The sequence below is a fragment of the Podarcis liolepis genome, assembly GCF_965112155.1.
Source record: "Podarcis liolepis genome assembly, chromosome: 5".
Classification (NCBI taxonomy): domain Eukaryota; kingdom Metazoa; phylum Chordata; class Lepidosauria; order Squamata; family Lacertidae; genus Podarcis; species Podarcis liolepis.
In genome coordinates, this window is record NC_139556.1 from 101,376,819 (window position 1) to 101,399,985 (window position 23,167).

Genomic DNA, 23,167 nt, shown 5'->3' on the forward strand with positions numbered 1-23,167 from the left:
GTTTAATTTGCATATATTTGCAATTAAATTGATTTCTAAATTTTCTAGCCCTGTTGACCCAAGAGTTTTGGATCAGCAGCGACATTAAAGACATTAAAGAGGGTTTCACACATTATTTTTTTTTGGGGGGGGGGCATATAGCTGAGAGTGTGTTGTTCGAAGGCAACAAAGCTGTTCCTCATTAGGTGCACCATTGAAGGTTGTGGGTTCAGTGAAAGATCTTTGGTAAATCAAGTTAAAATGCAATGGCGATCCTTTCAGAACTCACAGATGCATGCATGCGTGGACTCATACAAAAGTTTAAATAAAAAAATTCCTTCCAGTAGCACCTTAAAGAAAGTATGAGCTTTCGTGTGCATGCACACTTCTTCAGATACACTGAAACAGCTCTTTTACTACAAAGGAATTTCAGAAATAGACTGGAAAGAGAAGCTGCTGAATTGCAACTCATTACCAAACTTAAAACCATGGAGAGACCTGGTCTGAACAAAGACATTGGATTCTTATCTCATTATACATGACTAAGCCATTTTTCACCTTCTCACCCCTTGCCTTTTCCTGTAAGACCTATTGCAGTCGTTAAGAGTCGTCAACAGGCTCATCTCAGCTATCTGCCAATCTCCCATTCCCACCACCCTTCTGAGTAACACCCCTCCCCACCTTCTCACTATATAGAAGGATCTGGCAACTTCTGTTTCAGTGTATCTGAAGAAGTGTGCATGCACACGAAAGCTCATACCAAGAACTAACTTAGTTGGTCTTTAAGGTGCTACTGGAAGGAATTTTTTTATTTTGACTATGGCAGACCAACACGGCTACCTATCTGTAAACAAAAGTTTAAGGCAGTGGTCCTAGTGTGCAGCCTATCACTCTCTGGACCAGGATACATAAAAGCAGGGTGTTGTTGTTTTTTCTAGAAAAGGAAGTGCCGAAACTTGTTGACCTTTTTTCTAGATAATCTAGAAGGAGCTGGCATGCTACTGCTGCTGTTTAAAGCGCTTTATAATATTTTTAACTGTGTTTTTACATGCCTAATGCTTTAACTCTGTTTATTGCTGTAGATGTTACTACATTGCAAATTGCAAATTGTTTTGGGATGCCTCATGGGAAGCAGTAAATGAAATTATTATTATTATTATTAGATATCTTTATTGCGGTCCAACAAAACAGTTTCAAAACAAGATACAGTTAAGACAACCAAACAACAGGCGAAAGAGACTAAATTAAATTAGTAATAAGGATAATAATAACCAATGTGCGCTTCTTTAAAAGGAAAATGCGTGCCCAGTATCATTTTCAAACCAGGCCAGATGGAGAGAGAGAGAGAGAGAACCAGGAAATCAGTCCTGCTCTTATATTTTTCCTCCTTTCCTTTGGCTCACAACCCTGCTGGACCACGGCCTTAAAACAGACTTCCTTTGATAGTTTCCTTTTTGCAAAATTAAAAAAAAGCAGGGAAACGAAAAACCGAGGCAGGTTAGGAGAGGAAAAGGCTAAAGATCAGGTGTGGATTTTGATTTGTGGCAGGTCCCTGTTAACGACTGATACGGCATTAGCCAGGGATTAAGTGCAACATTAAAAGCAGCAGAGCTGGCTTGTCAGAAGAGGGGTGGCTGGGATCCTGCTCACAATATATGACCCGCACACTGGCGGGCGGATGCAATAATTAATTTGCTTCATTCCAAAGTGATTTCTCGCGCCTCTTGGATTACCGCTGGACGGGACAATTAGAATTTCCTCCACAAGTCATGTTCGTCAAGGTCGGAAGTCCTAACATCTTACTTGCTTGGGAATTCTTGCCAGAGGGTAATGTTTAACTAATTCCGGCCCCTCCCCGCCTGAACCCACACGTTCCAATTTTACACGACAAAGCTAAAGGCAGAAGCCTTTGCACACACAAAACCTATTCTCTAGATTTGCGCACCTCTCCCCAATTGACCTGCATGTTGCAGCGTTTTTATTATTCTTATTTTGATCACCGTTTGCCCCGTGGGTGGGCTTGCGGAATGCAGACAAATTCATGGAGGAGGAGGCTGTCAATGGTCACCAGCCACAAGGCTGCAGCAGCAGCAGCCGCAGCAAAAAAAAGAGGGGGGGGGGGAGCTAATTTTTGGCTGCATTAATAATGTTCTGATCAAGGAAAAGAATTGTTGTTTAGTTGTGTCCGACTCTTTGTGACCCCCTGGACCAGAGCACACCATGCACTCCTGTCTTCCACTGCCTCCCGCAGTTTGGCCAAACTCATGCTGGTAGCTTCGAGAACACTGTCCCACCATCTCGTCCTCTGTCGTCCCCTTCTCCTTGTCCCCTCCATCTTTCCCAACATCAGGGTCTTTTCCAGGGAGTCTTCTCTTCTCATGAGGTGGCCAAAGTCTTGGAGCCTCAGCTTCACAATCTGTCCTTCCAGTGAGCACTCAGGGCTGATTTCCTCAAGAATGGATGTGTTTGAACTTCTTGCAGTCCATGGGACTCTCCAGAGTCTCCTCCAGCACCATAATTCAAAAGCATCCATTCTTCAGCGATCAGCCTTCTTTATGGTCCAGCTCTCACTTCCATACATCACTACTGGGAAAACCAGAGCTTTTACTATACGGACCTTTGTTGGCAAGGTCCCTTTACCTTTAGCTTTAAGCAATGTTCTTGGGAAATCGAGGAAGTTTTGTTGCCTCACTGTGGGGCCGCACGAGGACGCCTGCAAGATTTCAGATCAATGGCAATTTCAGGCAGCTTTGTGGGTTCTCTGAGCTGTTGCGAGAGAACTCGGGATGGAGATTGTGACCTCAAGCCTCAGCGAAGGTAGTTTGTGGGCAATTGAGGCAGGAGGGTGATTCCTGGGATGGAAACCGAGAAAGCAAAATAGGAACCCCTGGCTTCCGCTGAATGGCTGAGTGACTCTGGGTTCTAGGACAGTGGCCTCTCTTGAACCGGGCTGTGATTTGTTTCTGGCAGAGGACATGCTTTTCATGCTAAGTCTCCAGGGCTCAATCCGGCTAAAAGGCCGTGTAAAAGGCAAATTGCATACTGGAGATCATTATGAAAGGAACTGAAAATAAAACAGCTGACAGTGACTGGGGAAACCCAGCCAGATGTGCGGGGTATAAATAAGTATATTATTATTATTATTATTATTATTATTATCCATTGACAAGCCCATCTGCCTTTCACTTTCCTCTGCAGCACATGCAGAAACCATCTTCTTGACCACTGGACCCACGGTTGGTCCAGTCTGCTCCATCCGCCAGAACCTGTGGGTTTCAGACCCATTGGCTCCCTTCACCTGGTTTAGCCAGCCAGTTGAAATCGTTCCCCAGGGTGTGGCCATGGTCAACTGCTTTTTATTTTTATGTTACATAATTTTTTATTAAATTTTTTTTGTTTTACAATTTAACATATTCGTTTAAACAACCTTAAAATATCAATCACTTCCCTTTCTTCTCTTTCCATGGTTCCATTTGCATAACATAAATCCCTGCATATTTTATATAAGCTAAACCATTCAGTATTCCATTATTACATAATAAATAATAATATTTTTTAAAATTTATATCCCATCCTCCCCAGCCGAAGCCAGGCTCAGAGCAGCTAACAACATTAAAATAATACATGCATTTTAATATATTTTAATCTTTTGTTGGAAGCCGCCGAGAGTGTCTGGGGAAACCCAGCCAGATGGGCGGTGTATAAATAATAAGAAATTATAAAAATAAAAATAAAAATAAAAATGAAGAAAACAATAAAATAAATAAAATAAAATAATAATAATAATAATAATAATAATAATAATAATAATAATAATAATAATAATAATAATAATAACAACATCCATCAAAACTTGTGTACACTGCTGCATTCATCTTAATGCTGCCCACATTTTCAAATGCATACAATTCCCCCCCATATATTCAACAAACATTTCCCCATCTTCTTTAAACGTATGTTCTTCCTGTTCTCTTATTCTATGAGTTAGGTCTGCAATCTGCTCATATTCCATCAGTTTGAGTCGCCATTCTTCTTTGGTTTGGACCTCGCTTGTTTTCCATTTGGGGGCTAACAAAACACGGGCCGCAATAGCGGCGTACATAAATAACCTTTAAAAATAAATAAATTATTGAGGAAATCTAACAAGTCAGATTATAAATCAATATAACCAATTACCGGTACATTCCCCCCCCCTTGTCCCCCTCCCTCTCCCACCCTCCAAATACTTCCCTCAGCTCCCCTCTCTGATTTGCTTATACATGTTATTCTCTGCATATTGTAAAATTGTACATATCATTGCCTTATCTATCAGACGTTCTACTAATAAATTTTAGGGTGTTTGTTCAAAGCCTGCCTAATCATTTTGTTGTCTTTTTAGATAGTTTGTAAAAAAGTTCCCATTCTTCCTTAAAGTCACGGTTGTCCTTCTCACGTAATTTATATGTCAACTTTGCCAACTCCGCATAGCTCATCCGTTTTTCTTGCCGTTGTTCTTTCGTTAGGATTTCCTCATTCTTCCATCCTTGTGCTAACAAGACTCTTGCCACTGTTGTAGCGTACGTAAATAAGTTCATAAATAACCTTTTTTTGACACCTGGGAATTTCAGTCTGAATTATCCCCAACAAAAAGGACTCTGTTTTTTTTTTGTTGTTGTTGTTGAAAAGTGTTTTTAAACATTTTCCCTCCCAATTTATTATATGTAAAAGAGTAAACGAGTATTGGGAAATAATTTATAACAGCTGCTGACAGTTTGTAGGAACCACAGGTGAGAGCTGAGGGAAGGCTGGGGACCAAAGGTGGACAAACTCCTCCAGAAGGGGCTCAGTTTGCCCACCATCAGAGGTACCAACCCTCCCCTAACACCCCATAAATTGTGCAGGTCACTTGGGTGCTGCTAATGCAGTGGTTTGACTTCACCCCTGTTAGCATACTCCATTGCCTCTCGAGACAGACGGATACAAACAGAATGCTGTTACACAAACCTATGGCTTGGCTACGTTTGGAATACAGTGGTGCCTCGCAAGACGAAATTAATCCGTTCTGCGAGTCTCTTCGTCTTGCGGATTTTTCGTCTTGCGAAGCACGGCTATTAGCGGCTTAGCGGCTTTAAGAAAAAGGAAACAAACTCTCAAGAACTCGCAAGACGTTTCGTCTTGCGAAGCAAGCCCATAGGGAAATTCGTCTTGCGGAACGACTCAAAAAACAGAAAACTCTTTCGTCTGGCGAGTTTTTCGTCTTGCGAGGCATTCGTCTTGCGGGGCACCACTGTACTCAGTGGCGTAGCGTGGGTTGTCAGCACCCGGGGCAAGGCAAGTAATTTGCGCCCCCTAACCCGTGGATTTGCGCCCCCTAACCTGTGGATTTGCGCCCCCTAACCCATGGATTTGCACCCCCTACCCTAACCCCCAGATGTTGCGCCCGGTGCGGCCGGCCCCCCCTGCACCCCCCACGCTACGCCACTGACTGTACTGTGTGCTGTTCTGGCTGCTCCACCTCAAAAAGAGTTGGAGACGGTTCAGCAAAGGGCACCCCAAATGATGAAGGGGATGGAACATCTCCCCGGTGATGCGAGGGTGCAACATTTGGGGACATTTTAGTTTTGAGAAAAGACGAGTAAGGAGTGACATGATGTTGTTGTTTAGTCATTTAGTCGTGTCTGCCTCTTCGTGACCCCCTGGACCAGAGCACGCCAGGCCCTCCTGTCTTCCACTGCCTCCCGCAGTTTGTCAAACTCATGCTGGTAGCTTCGAGAACACTGTCCCACCATCTCGTCCTCTGTCGTCCCCTTCTCCTTGTGCCCTCCATCTTTCCCAACATCAGGGTCTTTTCCAGGGAGTCTTCTCATGAGGGGGCCAAAGGATTGGAGCCTCAGCTTCATGATCTGTCCTTTTCCATCCCCTCAAAAAACGGCAAGCCAAATTGATAGAATACCTACGGTTAGCAAGGATGACCGGAATAGCGAGAGGAAACTCGGTACAAGATGTTAATAAAGAATGGATAGTAATTAAAGAATACCTCTTATATGTACAATCATACCTCATGTTGTTTTCTTCAGGTTACGTTCTTTCAGGTTACGCCCTGTGGCCACCCGGAAGTACCGGAAAGGGTTACTTCTGGGTTTTGCCGCTCACACATGCGCAGATGCACAAAATGACATCACGCGCATGCGTGAAAGCGGCAAATCGCAACCCACATGTGCGTAGATGCGCCGGTGCAGGTTGCGCTCTTTTCATGTTGCGAATGGGCCTCCAGAATGGATCCCGTTCGCAACCAGAGGTACCACTGTATTTTAAGGTTTCTGTATAATAAAGGATTATAAAAAATAAAAAAAGGAAAGAGAGAAGTTTGCAGGAGGATAAAAGACTCGAGAAGAGAGAGTAAAAGCAAAGGACATTAGGAAGGTCTCATGCTTATCAAACTTCTCCAAGCTGGGTGAGGCTTGGGAGTCTGTAAGTTTTGTTCTGGTCTGACGTGGGTCAGCTCCCAAACCTGGTATTAGGCACATTACTTGTGCCCGCTCCTTAAAAATAATATGCTAATCTGTAGAAATTGTTGAGAGGAGTTTCGCCCATGCCAGTTTTTCTCCCCACTCGGTTATTTAATGTGGCACCAGCCTCCTCTGCCCACGCGGCAGATTGGCATTGAAACTTGCCGCGGACTTTTGCCGCAAATGGAGACGCGGTTGAAGGAGGCGCAGAACTTCCCCTGGAGGGTTTTTGCAGTGTGTTCGCATCCTTCTTTTCCATCCCTGCTCCACATCCTTGCAGATCCTTTCGGCCTGATCTGAATCCTCGAAACGTGCCCGGGGTTTTTGCTCCTCGGAGGCCACCATTGCTCAACAGGGGAGAATAAACTACGTGCCGCACGCGTCATGGGTTCGGAGTGGCTGCATCCGCCTCAATCTTTCCTCTAAAGTTTTGCAACATTGCTCAGCTCTCTCCCCATGATTTAAAAAAAGGCAAAACAGGAAAAGAAAAGAAAAAAGCAAGCTGATTTCATTTCGAGAGTGATGGGGGAGGGAATTGAGAAAGCGAGAGCCTTTACAGTAAGTCTCGGGTTTTCAATGACAGAAACTCGACTCTTAGAAGTCTCTGGGTGTTGCAGAAACCCACTTTCACATCACGAAAGACAAAAAAACTCCCCTGAAGTTGGAAATATCTGCGGGACATCTCAGAAACCACAGAAAGTAAAAGGGTGCTCTTATTTCCCCCCGCCACTCGTTTGGGTGGGCTCGGTCCTTTCTTGATAGAATGATCTCCAAATATTCCTGGGTGTTCAGACTTGCTGAGCTGCCTAAGGCTGCTGCCGGAAGGTGTAGACTTGTTGATGTGCACAGCTCAACTGTGGTGTACCTAGACTGTACACTTGTTGTACACTGTATGTGGGTGGCACTGTGGTCTAAACCACTGAGCCGCTTGGGCTTGCCAATTGGAAGGTCGGCGGTTCAAATCCCCATGACGGAGTGAGCTCCCGTTGCTCTGCCCCAGCTCCTGCCAACCTAGCAGTTCGAAAGCACACCAGTGCGAGTAGATAAATAGGTACCACTATGGTGGGAAGGTAAATGTGTTTCCATGCTCTTGGGCTTCTGTCACAGTGTCCCTTTGCACCAGAAGCAGTTTAGTCCTGCTGGTAAACATGACCCGAAAAGCTGTCTGCAGACAATGCTGGCTCCCTCGGCCTGAAAGCGAGATGAGCGCCACAACCCCATAGTCACCTTTAACTGGACTTACCTGTCCAGGGGTCCTTTACCTTTACCTTTTACGAGTGTACAGCTCAATTATTTGTGTACACAGATACAGTGGTACCTCGGGTTAAGAACTTAATTTGTTTCGGAGGTTTGTTCTTAACCTGAAACTGTTCTTAAGCTGAAGCACCACCTTAGCTAATGGGGCCTCCTACTGCTGCCACGCCCTGGGGCTCTCTGTCTCTGGAGGCTTTTAAGCAGAGGTTGGATGGCTGCCTGCCAGGGATTCTTCCGCTGTGGTTCCTGCATTGCAGGAGGCTAGACTGGATGGCCCTGGGGGGTCCCTTCCAACTCTCTGATTCCATAATATAGTAAACACATTGGAAGAATAATTTCTCTCTGTCTCTTCTCTTTCTCCAAACCCCATAAGACAAGCCCTTTGGAGGTGGGGGGAGGGGGTCCCCAGGCAAAAGCATCACACACAGTTCTTATTGTTTTCTTCCATCCTGAGAGAGCAACTCTCCACTCCCCCCCCGGAGAGGGAAGATACGGGGTGTGCAACCTTTCAGAAAAGAGTTTTGGAGCAGTTTGGAGCTGTTCTGCGTGTCTGAAGTCACTCTGGGAGATCGAGGGATTTGCAGGAAAGGTCACTCGGAAGAAGAGGGAAAACAGGCATGTTTGGAGGGGGGCGGGGAGAGCAAGGGACATTCTCTCTCTCAAGCTGTGGATTTCCCCTTGCTATAATAAAACCTGCAGCATCTTCTCCAATGGCTCTGCGGAGAGTCATAAGTTCTGCCACTCACGCTCTGTTAATCCCAGCTTGCCTTCTCTTATTTGATTAAGACGCTGGAAAGAAAGAAGACGATGCAAGCGATTTCCCCCGCCCCCTTGAGCTGTCATGCGAGGGAAGTTTCGGCATAAATGCCTCTTGCAGAGGTGGCCCCGAAAAGGCCGCTTCCAGAAGGGGGAGGTCAGGCCAACGGGGATTTTCTTTCAAAAAGCTTTCTTCTTTCTGCTCGCGAAACGGCCGCACCGAAAACGCAGAACGTTGCATTTGCTGGTCCAGAACCCGTCCTCTCGGAAATGCCAGGAGCCTGCGGGGCTATTGCATTCTCCGCTGGCAGTTGGCAGGGGACCGGAGTGGCATTTCCTGGATTTGAGCTGCAGAGAAGCAGATGGAAGGCCAACGACATCTCTCTAGCTGGCAGGAGATTTCGGCAACAGAACATGCCACTGCCTAGGAACAGGGCGGAGGCACCGGGCTCTTTTTGGGGGGTGTCTGGCATGTTCCAGCTGGTGCCCCCTGTTTTGGCTCCTCCCTTTGCATGGCCAAGTGGCGATTCGAACCCAGGTCTCTCCCAGGTCCTAGCAGTCAAACACTCTTAACTGCTGAACCACGCTGGAGAACCTGGATTTGACTTACAAGGGTAGTGGGTGGCGATTGCAACTGCGCTCTGGGGGAGAGGAAAGAGCACCCAAATCATAGAATCATAGAGTTGGAAGAGACCACAAGGGCCATCAAGTCCAACCCCCAGCCAAGCAGGAAACAGGAGATCTCCCCAGTTTGCTTCATTATTCCCCCCCCCCAAGAGAACTGAGGCGTGCCCCAAGGATTTTGATCTCCCCCAGGGATCTGCCAGGGGATCCAGTCAATCACTGGGTCTTCTTCAGCAGCGCAGGCCTGTCCCAAGGCACAGTTGCAAAAAAGTGGGAAACGAAATTGTTGTTGTTTAGTCGTTTAGTCGTGTCTGACTCTTCATGACCCCCTGGACCAGAGCATGCCAAGCACTCCTGTCTTCCGCTGCCTCCCGCAGTTTGGTCAGACTCATGTTTGTAGCTTTGAGAACACTGTCCCACCATCTCGTCCTCTGTCGTCCCCTTCTCCTTGTGCCCTCCATCTTTCCCAACATCAGGGTCTTTTCCAGGGAGTCTTCTCTTCCCATGAGGTGGCCAAAGTCTTGGAGCCTCAGCTTCAGGATCTGTCCTTCCAGTGAGCACTCAGGGCTGATTTCCTTCAAAATGGAGAGGTTGGATCTTGCAGTCCATGGGACTCTCCAGAGTCTCCTCCAGCACCAGAATTCAAAAGCATCAATTCTTCGGCGATCAGCCAAAGAAACGGAATAATGGAGTTTATTGCAATGGGTTCAGAAGCTCCAAGTGTCCTGGTTTTCCTGGGACAGTCCCATAATTATGAAAGGCTTCTGATGTGATCCCAAAATGTCCCTATTTTCCCTGCCAGCCTTTCTGCTTGGGAAGGAGGGCTTCCCTGGGTGGGAAGAAAAGGCAGAGCAGATCACAAGAAATCTTGATCTTTTAAAATAATAATAATAGAAAACGCCTTGTGCATCTGTGTCTAACCTTGTATTCTTCCAAAAAATTATTTGTTGGTGTGTGCTTTTCTTTCTGTAAATCCACCAAACAATAAAATAAAATTGGGTTTATGGGTTTTTCTCAGGACGGTGGAGGCCGTGTGATGTATGCCATTGGTTTGGTGGGGCTGGCAATCACCCTTCTGATAGTCTGGGAGGTGGGGGGCAAAAAGAGGGGGTTTGAGGAGGGTCAGGTGGTGAGGGCATGAGAAATGCCCCTATTTTCATCGGAGGAATGTTGGAGGGTATGTGAGTTATTTGGGGGGGGTCTGTGAGTCGACTCTCGGGGTCCCTTCCAGCGCTACAATCCTGTGACTCTTCTCCTGCGCCACTTAGACTTGTAAGCAAACGGTGTGCAAACTGTCAGAATAAATAAAGTAACCCCACGAAGAAAGAAAGAAAGAGAAACTTCTGGAGATCTGTAATTAACACAGCCAGCCCGTGACTGGAGCAGGTTTGCGGCGAATGAGCATCTTTGCTCAGCTTTGATGGTTGTGATTCAGAAAAAAAAGTTATTAAACAGACAGGAGGTAGGAAGACTATATATAAATACGCAAAGCTGTGTTTCAAGTCAGCCTGCGAGGAAGGAGTGAAAATTGCATCTTTATTTCTCTCTTTTCTGAGTCATCTTCAAAGGACAGATCATAATGATACAGAGGTTTGGCCCAGAGAAGGCTAACGTTTTGGAGACTGTAGGAGAGGAATGCCAGCCTTTGCAGCCCCAAATTTGGGGCTCTGTGTGGGCTCTGTTGTATGTCTCTGTTGTTTAACCATTGGCAATTTTATTGACTGACTAATGGATCTGTAAGATTTCTTACCAGCCTTCCACCGCAAGCTCCCAGGGTGGGTTACAGCAATAGAATATGCAATTATATATGGAAAAACGAAAGCTTCGCGGCGATAAAAGAAGGGGAATCATTTGAAATGGGGCAGAACCGTATCGGTTTTGCAAAAGAGATGGGTCCCACGAAAGAGAAACTTGATAAGTGTCAAGGCCAGGACAGAGGTCCCTCTTTGGAAAAGGGTGAAAGTTGTATAATGAAAATCAAAGAATAATAGAAGTTTGAAGGGACCACAGGGGTCATCTAGTCCAACCCCCTGCAAGGCAGGAATCTTTGCCCAATGTGGGGGTTGAACGTGTGATGACCTGGGACTCGGACTCAGACTCGCAATCAGAGTTAGTCTCAGTCTGCACCGGATCCTTTGCCTCAGGCATCATCTGAGCCAAGTCTGGGGCCTGATCCTGAAGAGCCCTAGACTGCGCAGGTTCCCTTGCAACAAGCAGGTAAAGGGACCCCTAATGATCCCTTTACCTTTTTAACCTAGCAGAAAGCGTGGCTAAATCTTTCAGATATTGCTTTGAAGGAAAAAATAAAGACTTCTACTTTGGCCACCAGCATTCCAAGATTTCAAAGGAAGGTCTTTCTCCATCACCTACCATGTCAGGTATGAGGATCATGGAATTGCAGAGTGGGAAGGGACCCCGAGGGTCATCTAGTCCAACCCCCTGCAAGGCAGGGATCTCATCTGAAGCATCCATGACAGATGGCCATCCAACCTCTGCTTAAAAGAAAGAAGATTCCACCTAAACATTAGGAAGAACTTCCTGACAGTAAGAGCTGTTCGACAGTGGAATTTGCTGCCCAGGAGTGTGGTGGAGTCTCCTTCTTTGGAGGTCTTTAAGCAGAGGCTTGACAACCAGATGTCAGGAGTGCTCTGGTGGTGTTTCCTGCTTGGCAGGGGGTTGGACTCGATGGCCCTTGTGGTCTCTTCCAACTCTATGATTCTATGATTCTAAAAACCTCCAATGACAGAGGGACTACCTTCTTCCAAGGAGTGGATTCCATTGTCAAAGAGCTGTTAAAGTGATTCCTACTGTTTAGCCAGAATTTCCTTTCTTGAAATTTGGAAAGAGAAGAAACTTGCTCCATGTTCCATGTGACAGCCTTTCAGAGACTTCAAGATGGCATGATACTCCTTATAGCAACAATCAGTGCCAGATTTACGTATAAGCTAAACAAGCTGTAGGTTAGGGGCCCACTCTCTCCCCCCCCATCACTTTTAATATACCAATATGTATCTGAAGAAGTGTGCATGCACACGAAAGCTCATACCAAGAACTAACTTAGTTGGTCTTTAAGGTGCTACTGGAAGGAATTTTTTTATTTTGAATATACCAATACTTCTTCTTAATTGTATTTCAGTTCAACAATTACTTTGATAAAATACATATTTTGTTATGTGCAAATGGCTTTAGATACCTACCTATGAGGCCCATAAATTTCCATATAACATATATTCAACACAAAAAACAACGGCAATTTGTTGTTGGCAAAGGACAGCTTTCAGGCCGAGGGAGCTGGCGTTTGTCTACAGACAGCTTTCCAGGTCATGTGGCCTATGCAGCCTAGGACCCACATACCTATGGGACCGCCTCTCCTGGTATGCCCCACGGAGGACCTTAAGGTCCACAAATGACAACATTTTGGAGGTCCCAGGTCGCGAGGTGGTTAGACTGGTCTCAACTAGGGCCAGGGCCTTTTCAGTACTGGCCCCGACTTGGTGGAATGCTCTGTCACAAGAGACTAGGGCCCTGTGGGAGTTGACATCTTTCCGCAGGGCCTGCAAGACAGAGCTGTTTTGCCTGGCCTTTGGTTTGGACTCAGTCTGACCCTGATGTTTCTCTCCCTTTACGGTTTTGATCTATGGGCTCCTTTTAAAATGAGGCTGCATTTTAAATTCCATTTTAACCTGTATTTTAAATTCTATTTTCCCCCCTATTGTGATTTTACTGTAATTTTACTGGTGTTAGCCGCCCTGAGCATGGCTCTGGCCGGGGAAGGCGGGGTATAAATAAAAAATAAATAAAATTTATTATATTATTATTATTTATTATTAAACCAGTTCTGGCACAATGGAACACTGTGACGGGAACCAGAGCAGCGCATGGAAACGCCGTTTACCTTCCCGTCAGAGTGGTACCTATTTATCTACTTGCACTTTGATGTGCTTTCGAACTGCTAGGTGGGCAGGAGCTGGGACCGAGCAATGGGAGCTCACCCCGTTGCACGGATTCGAACCGCCAGACTTCTGATCGGCAAGCCCAAGAGGCTCAGTAGTTTAGACCACAGCGCCACCAGCATTTCAATGACCACTGTGAGAACAGGATGCTGGAATATATGGGCCACTGGCTTCATCCACAAAAGGCCCTCCATATATTCTTAAGGTACCGTATTTTTCACTCTATAGGACGCATTTTCCCCCTCCAAAAATTGAGGGGAAGTGTGTGTGCATCCTATGGAGCGAATGCAGGCTCCTTGGCTTCAGCGATAGCAACGCTAAACCTCTGCGCTCCGGAGCCTTCGCATTGATTCCGCTGAAGCACCGACCCCTCTTGCTCCCCAGGCTTCAGGGATAGCCCCCTGAAGCCTTTGGAGCGCAGCACAAGTTCCCGCTGCATTCTGGAGGCTTCAGGTTCCTTTCGCTGAAGCCAGGAAAGTCTTGCTCTCCTGGCTTCAGCAAAAGGAACCCGAAGCCTGAGGAATGCAGCGGGAACTTGCGCTGCGCTCAGAAGGCTTCAGGGATAGCCGCGCGCAGCCCCTCCAGCAGGGAGAGGCTGCACGCGGCTTTGGCTTCTTTATCCCCATGCAGGGCTAAAGAGGAATCCAAAACAGCGAGCGGGATCCATCCCGCTCGCTGCCTTGCCTTGCCTTGTGCCATAGCCGCGCGCAACCCCTCCGGCAGGGAGAGGTTGCGCGCAGCCTGTATGCTGCTCTTTGGGGCTGGGGGGGAAATAAGATTTTTTTTCTTGATTTCTCCCTCTAAAAACTAGGTGCGCCCTATGGTCCGGTGCGCCCTATGGAGCGAAAAATACGGTCTTTAATTTATTTATTTAATGGTTATGATTATCATGAACTATAGCAGCTGCTTTACGCAAGAGGTGTTGGACTCTTCTTCCTTGCAGGATTTTTTAAAGCAGAGGTGAGACGGTCATGCATGATCTAGCTGAGATTCCTGCATCGCAGGGCAGAAGTCTTTTCTTCTTCCTTCAAAGCAATATCTGAAAGGGACCCCTGGTGTCCCTTCCCACACTAAGAGGCCTATTCTTCTTCGCTCTCTCTGCGGAGAGGGGTCTGAAGGCTGGGATCAGAGAACACCTGGCATCTTCCTCACACCACAGCTCCGTCTCTCTCCCTCTCGACACAGCAAAGTCAGTTTCCAAGGCACGAAATTCTGCCTGAGCAAAAATGTGCGACTTACCCCCTTGTTACCATTCTAAATATACCCCGGTTGCCAAGGCAACAAAGGGGAGACTGACGGGTCTCGCACACGTCCTGCATCTATCTAATTGTCAGCATTTCAAGACTGACTCAGAAGAAAACATCGCCCGAGATGTCTTATCGCCATGGTTACCACCAGCTTAAGCTACAGGTGTTTTCAAGCTGCCAAGCCGAAGTCCACCGACTGATTGAGGGTCGCAGGTGCTTCTGGCTCCTAAGTTGTGGGGTGCAGGGAGAGGGTGGAAAAGCTCTTGCAAGCCCCGAAAAGAAAGGGGAAAGGGGAAAGGACCCCTGACAGTTAAGTCCAGTCGCGGATGACTCTGGAGTTGCGGCGCTCACCTCACTTTACTGGCCAAGGGAGCCAATGTTTGTCCGCAGACAGTTTTTCCGGGTCATGTGGCCAGCATGACTAAGCCGCTTCTGGCGAACCAGAGCAGTGCGCGGAAACACTGTTTACCTTCCCGCCGCAGCGGTACCTATTTATCTACTTGCACTTTGACGTGCTTTCGAACTGCTAGGTGGGCAGGAGCAGGGACCGAGCAACGGGAGCTCACCCCGTTGCACGGATTCGAACCGCCAGACTTCTGATCGGCAAGCCCAAGAGGCTCAGTGGTTTAGACCACAGCGCCACCCGCGTCCCCTTTCTGCTAGGTTACTGAGATGCTAAGGAAAAGAAAACATCTTGGCAAACACTTCATTTTGGGGTGTGCTTGTACCGCTTGTGTTTGGCAAGTGGGATGTGGGAAGAGAGGACAAATATTCGTGTAGCACGGAGGGCATGACCTTAATCTGGCAATAGTTGTAGGCACTCCTTCAACCTACAAATACACTCAAGGAAGGCTGGCTAACTTTGGACTTCCTGGGGCAAGACTCTGCCTGCTGAGGTGAGAGGTGAAAAGAGCAATCCCTGAGGGTCCATGCAAGCAACTGGGTACATTGGTCACTTGGTCAGTCTCAGGGTCACATTTAAGTGCAGTTGCCCTAATCACGATCTGGTGCCACCTTGAGAGCAGCTTTGGGGAACCTTTGGCCTTCCAGATGCAATACAGTGGTACCTTGCTTCTCAAACTTAATCCATTCCGGAAGTCCATTCCAAAACCAAAGCGTTCCAAAACCAAGGCACGCTTTCCCTTAAGAAGTAATGCAAAATGGATTAATCCGTTCCAGACTTTTAAAAACAACCCCTAAAACAGAAATTTAATTTTACTATCTCTGTTGTTGTTCTGTTAATGGTTCTCTTGGCTTTGCAGCTTTTATCCATTTCCGCAGTCACACAATCAATCAGTAGCTAAAATGGGTTCTACACAGTCACAAAAACAAATGAACTGAGAAAGCCACACAAACAAAAACACAATTCTTTTAAGCAGAAACAAAAGCACCCAAAAAAGCTCAAAAGATCTAATCGGAAGTGGGGGGCTCAAATCAGAAACGGAAGACTCAAACAGGAAGAGGAACACTCTAATCGGAAGCGGAGGACTAAACATGGAGCATGTTTGGCTTCCGAAAAAGTGTTCACAAACTGGAACAGTCACTTCCGGGTTTGCAGCGTTCGGGTCCCAAGTTGTTCGTGAACTAAGCTGTCTGAAAACCAAGGTACCACTGTAAGACAAAAATACAAACATACAACAAAAATAAGAGTATACCTTTGAAAGAAAGAAAGAGCAGTATATCTGAGAGAGGCTTGATGTCAGACTAGTTACAGGTAGGTAGCCATGTTGGTCTGCCGTAGTCAAAACAAAATAAAAAATTCCTTCCAGTAGCACCCAAGAGACCAACTAAGTTTGTTCTTGGTATGAGCTTTCGTGTGCATGCAAAATTCTTCAGATACACTGAAACAGAAGTCACCAGACCCTCCCCACCCTCTCACTATATATAAGGGTCTGGTGTGTATGCACACAAAAGCTCATACCAATAACAAACTTAGTTAGAATCATAGAATCATAGAGTTGGAAGAGACCACAAGGGCCATCGAGTCCAACCCCCTGCCAAGCAGGAAACACCATTAGAGCACTCCTGACATATGGTTGTCAAGCCTCTGCTTAAAGACCTCCAAAGGAGGAGACTCCACCACACTCCTTGGCAGCAAATTCCACTGTCAAACAGCTCTTACTGTCAGGAAGTTCTTCCTAATGTTTAGGTGGAATCTTCTTTCTTGTAGTTTGGATCCATTGCTCCGTGTCCGCTTCTCTGGAGCAGCAGAAAACAACCTTTCTCCCTCCTCCATGTGCCATCCTTTTATATATTTGAACATGACTATCATATCACCCCTTAACCTCCTCTTCTCCAGGCTAAACATGCCCAGCTCCCTTAGCCGTTCCTCATAAGGCATCGTTTCCAGGCCTTTGACCATTTTGGTTGCCCTTCTTTGGACACGTTCCAGTTTGTCAGTGTCCTTCTTGAACTGTGGTGCCCAGAACTGGACACAGTACTCCAGGTGAGGTCTGACCAGAGCAGAATACAGTGGCACTATTACTTCCCTTGTAGTTGGCCTCTAAGATGCTACTGGAAGGAATTTTTTTATTTTATTTTGACATCAGACTGGTAAACCACTTAGGAGCATTATGAAAAGCAACTTTCACATTGCATTGCGAAGAGGGAGTCCCCTGCGTCTGTATATTTTGCACAAAAGAGAAAATCTCCCTGAACAGCACAGGATTTTAATGGCCCTTTGTGCCTTTGACAACACACAGTTTACGAGTTACTGTTTCTGCTCATGCTAAGCTGCCCATATTTTTATCCCAAAGCAAAAGTCACACGTCTTGTAAGGCTTTCCATTTTTAATCCATTCCATTGTTAATGTTGATTTATCCCTCGTTCTTCACCCCGGGGTCTCAAGGTGGGTTGGAACTTTCAAACAACATTGAAAACAGTTCAATACAACTTGCAATCCTAAGAAATAAGGTGGGCCCTGGAAGCATCTACCACAAGGGCCAAAAGCCACAGTAAAAAGGTGCGTCTTCAGCATCAATGAAGGTGCCAGGCACACCTCTGTGCGAAGGGAGTCCCAGAGCTTAGGGGCCACCACAGAGAAGGCCCTCTCTCCCTGGACTGGCACCACCCTGAGCCTCTGAGGGCACAAGCACTGACAAGGGGGTGCCAAGCTCACCACCCGAGAGCACCTGCGGGGAAGGAGGCGGCCTCCCAGGTACAGTATTTGGGGCTTGAGTCGTTCAGGACTTTAATCACCAACATGAACATTGCGCCTGGAAACAATCTGGAAACTGGTGCACCCATTTTAAAACAGGAGTTATGAGCCCCAGACAGGAATCTGCATTTTGGATCAGCTGAAGTTTTTGAGTCATTTGCAAGGTCAGCCTCGCCATAACACAACTTGGAAGTTACCGCGCCGAACTACAACTCCCAGCACATCTGACCATTGGCCATGCTTGCTTGAACTGATGGGAGTTGTAGTTCAGCCATACCTGGAGGGCCTAGGAGAGGTGGCCAATATGTTCGGGGATCTCTTTTCTTTAAAAATGTGGACTCGCTTGAATATTGCTTCCCGGTTATTGTTATTCTGCTACAAGGTGTTTCTTCATTTGGGAGATTTAGGTGCTATCTTCCCTGCTGGTATGCTGGAGGCGACTCGTGAAACATGTCACTGCACAAAACAAGCTTTCCAACCAGTTGCCTTCCAGATGTTCCGATGGCAAATGCAGTCCAAGACATCTGGAAGGCTACGGGTTGGGAGACGCTGCTGTCAAGAAAAGCGATTCTGTGCTAGCGTCGTAACAAACATGGGGGCCTTTGTAGGGAAAGCGATCCTTACTGGAAACTTGATGGACCTCTTTTTCTCTCTCCATTCTGCTGCCTCCTGTTGGCTCAGAATCTTTCGATTGTAGAAGCAATGATGGGGAAATGGAGGCTTGGGGTTTGCCCCACTCTCTGCTGACATCAGTTTCTTTGACAGCAGAAGAACTGGAAAAACATCGTCTTCTTCAGGCGTTTTTGAGCTCCTGAAGTCCTCCAAGTATGCTACTGCAATGCACTCTGCATGGGGCTACCTTTGAGGGTGACTCAGAAACTACGGGACCACATAACACCAGTTCTGAGAGATCTGCATTGGCTCCCAGTACGTTTCCGAGCACAATTCAAAGTGTTGGTGCTGACCTTTAAAGCCCTAAATGGCCTCGGTCCAGTAGACCTGAAGGAGCGTCTCCATCCCCATCGTTCAGCCCAGACACTGAGATCCAGCACCAAGGGCCTTCTGGCGGTTCCCTCATTGCGAGAAGTAAGGTTACAGGGAACCAGACAGAGGGCCTTCTCGGTAGTGGCGCCTGCCCTGTGGAACGCCCTCCCAGCAGATGTCAAAGCAATAAACAACTATTTTACTTTTAAAAGTCATCTGAAGGCAGCCCTCTTTAGGGAAGTTTTTAATGTTTGATGCTGTACTGTTTTTAATATTCAGTTGGAAGCCGCCCAGAGTGACTGGGGAAACCCAGCCAGATGGGTGGGGTCTAAATAATAAATTATTATTATTATTATTATTATTATTATTATTATTATTATTATGGCTAATCCGGAATGTGGCTGAAAGACTGGTGACTGGGAGTGGCTGCCAGGATCATAAAACACTGGTCCTAAAGGATCTAAACTGACTCCCAGTACATTTCCGAGCACAATTCAAAGTGTTGGTGCTGACCTTTAGAGCCTTAAACAGCTTCAGCCCTGTATACCTGAAGGAACGTCTCCACCTCCATCGTCCAGCCCAGACTCTGAGGTCCAGCTCCGAGGGCCTTCTGGGGGTTTCCTCAGTGCACAAAGTAAAGTTACAGGGAACCAGGCACAGGGCCTTCTCGGTAGTGGCACCCGCCTTGTGGAATGCCTAGCAGATAAGTACAGGGGAGTTTTTAATGGTTGATGTTTTCAGCAACATCACCATCATCTTGTCATGCATGTAAAAGCCCTGTGGGTCAGTACTCTCTCCCCATCATTTGCATCTGGGGATGTGGTCAGGCAGATAGCAAGCCTAAAGCCGCTTGGTGAGTTCATGGGACATCCTGAATCCCAGCTCAAATGTTCTGCAACGTCACAGCTCAGTTTTTTGCTTCCACCTTTTCTCAGATAGCATAGAGGTTTGTGTGTGTCAGGAGGATCAGGCCCCGAAGCTGAATGTCACCCTCCAGACCCCTCTCTCTGCATCTTGGGGTGCTTCCTTCCCACGCCACACCTCTCAACAGCCCTGGGTCAAGTTTTCCCCGAGTGCTTTTCCCTGGGTAGAATATCTCTTTGAACTGCAATTGCTTCATTGGACTGGATGACCTTTGGGCCCTTTCCATCTCTGCAATTCTGTGAACTGTGATACTCTGTTTGGAGCGAACATGCAGTAAATCACACAGAGTAAGTGAAGTTAACCCTTTATTTGAAAAAAAAAGCATCTGCACAGCAATTTTTTCCTGGCAGTCCATGAAAATCAGTTGCCAAGACTGAAAGCTGCCTAAGTTCCCCAAGCGATCTGAGACTGTGCCTGCATGAAGCGAACTTCTCTGCTCTTTTCATGTCTCTTCTGGTTCTGGGAGACCAGGGGGAGGGGAGTTTATTGCAGCAGGAGGAGGAGACACCCAAGATACTTTACTAGCCGGACTCATCTCTGCCTCTTGGCCTCCCTCCTTCCACTCTCCTGCTTCAGCTTCTGCCTCTGATTCTGGACTTCTCTCTGCCACAGACTCTCCCAGCTCACTAAGCCCTGTTTCCTCTTCAGCTTCCAATACCTCCTCTTCCCAGTTTCTTCCCTCTTCTCCCTCTGACCACCCAACGTTGTCCCACCACCGGTCCCTGGGCTCTCTTTCTACTCTCTCTCTCTCTCTCTCTCTCTCTCTCTCTCTCACACACACACACACACACAGTGGTACCTTGGATTAAGAACTTAATTCGTTCTGGAGGTCTGTTCTTAACCTGAAACTGTTCTTAACCTGAGGTACCACTTTAGTTAATGGGGCCTCCTGCTGCCGCTGCACGATTTCTGTTCTCATCCTGAAGCAACATTCTTAACCCAAGGTACCATTTCTGGGTTAGCGGAGTCTGTAACCTGAAGCGTCTGTAACCTGAAGCGTCTGTAACCCGAGGTACCACTGTATGTGTGTGTGTATAAATTTTCTAAATTACATTTCAAAATATTCATTTAAACAACCTTAAATCAATGACATCCCTTCTTCTGCTGTATTGTTTTTAACACTCAATTGGGAGCCGCCCAGAGTGGCTAGGGAAACTCAGCCAGATGGGCCGGGTATAAATAATAAATTATTATTATTATTATTATTATTATTATTATTATTATTATTATTATTATTATTTCTCTTTTGGTGGTTCATTTTGCATATGCCTGCATACTTTACATGAACTAAACCATTCAATAATCCATTGTTACATCCATCCAAACTTATTTACACTGTTGAATATATCTTAATGCTACCAGCATTTTCAAATACAGTGGTACCTCCGGTTGTGGACGGGATCCGTTCTGGAGCTCCGGTTGGATCCCGAGGTTTCCACAAGCGGAGGTGCCTGTTCTGCGCATGTGCACGGCATGGTAGAGCACTTCTGTGCATGTGTGTGTGGCAGGATACGTAACCGGAGGTGAACACAAGTAGAGGTACCACTGTATACACAACTTCCCCCCATATATTCAACAAACATTTTCCAATCTTCTTTAAATGTATGTTCGTCTTGTTCTCTTATTCTAAGTCTGCAAGCTGCACATATTCCGTGAGCTTAAGTTGACATTCTTTGGTTGGAACCTTGCTTATTTTCCATTTTGGGGTTAACAAGACATGGGCTGTGGTAATGGTGCACATAAATAGTCTTTTTTGACACCTGGGAATTTCCTTCTGATAGCCCCCGGACTCTGAACCTTCTTCCCTTAGTGATTCCCCTTCTGGTTCCTCTGTATCCAACCTGTCCATTGCACCCTCCTCTTGCTTGCCTGGTCGGAAGACGAGGTATTTGTGCATGAGGCTGCAACAGCGCCTGCTTATGAAACATCCAGGGATCCACCTCTTTTTGCCCCCGGCTCCACCTGCCATAGGCACGCGGTCCCCGGCAGATTCTCCTTGAAGTTATGTGGTCCTCAGTCCCTCTCGCTGCAAGAGGGAATGCATCACGTAATCTGCAGCAATGTCGCAGCAAGTTCACATTCATTTTGGCTGCACCGAGGGAACGGCCAGCAGTAGGATGTTGATAAGTTGTGCCGATCCCATCAGACTCACAAGGGTTCAATTCGGCTTCAAGAAACAGAGCATTGCTTGGTTTCTTGGGGGACGAGAAGTGGGGGCAGAGAGGGAACTTCCGCAGCCGATGTGAGCTAGCTTGCTTTCAGGGCAAGGTACGTGAGATACAGCACAGCGCTGTAGGAATTCAGCTGATAAATAATTTGTGCCTGCGTCGGAAACCCAGCAGCTCCTTGTCTTGGCGTGACGAGGATCCTCGCAGACGGAGCAAAAGGATGCCTGGCAGATGTGCAGCTCCATCAAACACATGCTTACTTGAAAGTAGGTCCCACTGTTTGCTGGCTTAGGTTTGCAGGCTTAGAATCGTAGAATTGTGGAGTTCTAGTCAACCCCCTGCAATGCAGGAATCTCAACTAAAGGTCTCTTTAAAATACACAGTTCTATGATTCTACAGGGATGCGGGATTCTGAAGGGACGCAGGTGGCGCTGTGGGTTAAACCACAGAGCCTAGGACTTGCTGATCAGAAGGTCGGCGGTTCGAATCTCCGCGATGGGGTGAGCTCCCGTTGTTCGGTCCCAGCTCCTGCCCACCTAGCAGTTTGAAAGCACGTCAAAGTGCAAGTACCGCTCCGGGGGGAAGGTAAACGGCATTTCCGTGCGCTGCTCTGGTTCGCCAGAAGTGGCTTAGTCATGCTGGCCACATGACCTGGAAGGTGTACGCCGGCTCCATCAGCCAATAAAGCGAGATGAGCACCACAACCCCAGAGTCGTCCGTGACTGGACCTAATAGTCAGGGGCCCCTTTACCTTTAGCTTATGATTCTACAGGAGGGAGATGGGTGGCATTGTGGTCTAAACCACTGAGCCTCTTGGGCTTGCCGATCAGAAGGTCGGCGGTTCAAATCCCTGTGATGGGGTGAGCTCCCGTTGCTCGGTCCCTGCTCCTGCCAACCTAGCAATTCAAAAGCACATCAAAGTGCAAGTAGATAAATAGGTACTGCTCCGGCGGGAAGGTAAACGGCGTTTCCGTGCGCTGCTCTGGTTCGCCAGAAGTGGCTTAGTCATGCTGGCCACATGACCCGGAAGCTGTATGCCAGCTCCATCAGCCAATAAAGCGAGATGAGTGCCACAACCCCAGAGTCGTCTGTGACTGGACCTAATAGTCAGGGGCCCCTTTACCTTTAGCTTATGATTCTACAGGAGGGAGATGGGTGGCATTGTGGTCTAAACCACTGAGCCTCTTGGGCTTGCCGATCAGAAGGTCGGCGGTTCAAATCCCTGTGATGGGGTGAGCTCTCGTTGCTTCGTCCCTGCTCCTGCCAACCTTGCAGTTTGAAAGCACGTCAAGAGCAAGTAGATAAATAAATACCGCTCTGGTGGGAAGGTCAACGTGCGCTTCTCTGGTTTTGCCAGAAGCAGCTTAGTCATGCTGGCCACATGACCTGGAAAAACTTTCTGCGGACAAACGCCGGCTCACTCGGCCAATAAAGCGAGATGAGCGCCGCAACCCCAGAGTCGTCCGCGACTGGACCTAATGGTCCGGGGTCCCTTCACCTTTACCTTTTTATGATTCTACAACCCAAAGAGTCCCGTGTTGCACTAGTCTCCCTGTTATAACGCACAGTTTGGGCCACTGCAATGTTTGGGGTGCAGCTGTTTCAACGAGCCTTTCTTCTTCCAGTGCTCCTG

At 47.1% G+C, this 23,167-nt stretch overlaps 1 protein-coding gene across 5 annotated transcripts in view; it reads left to right on the top strand.

Moving 5' to 3' along the window:
- LPP (LIM domain containing preferred translocation partner in lipoma) overlaps positions 1-23,167 on the top strand; it is a 311,393-nt gene that overhangs the window by 87,789 nt on the left and 200,437 nt on the right. The gene's annotated exons all lie outside the window — the stretch shown is intronic.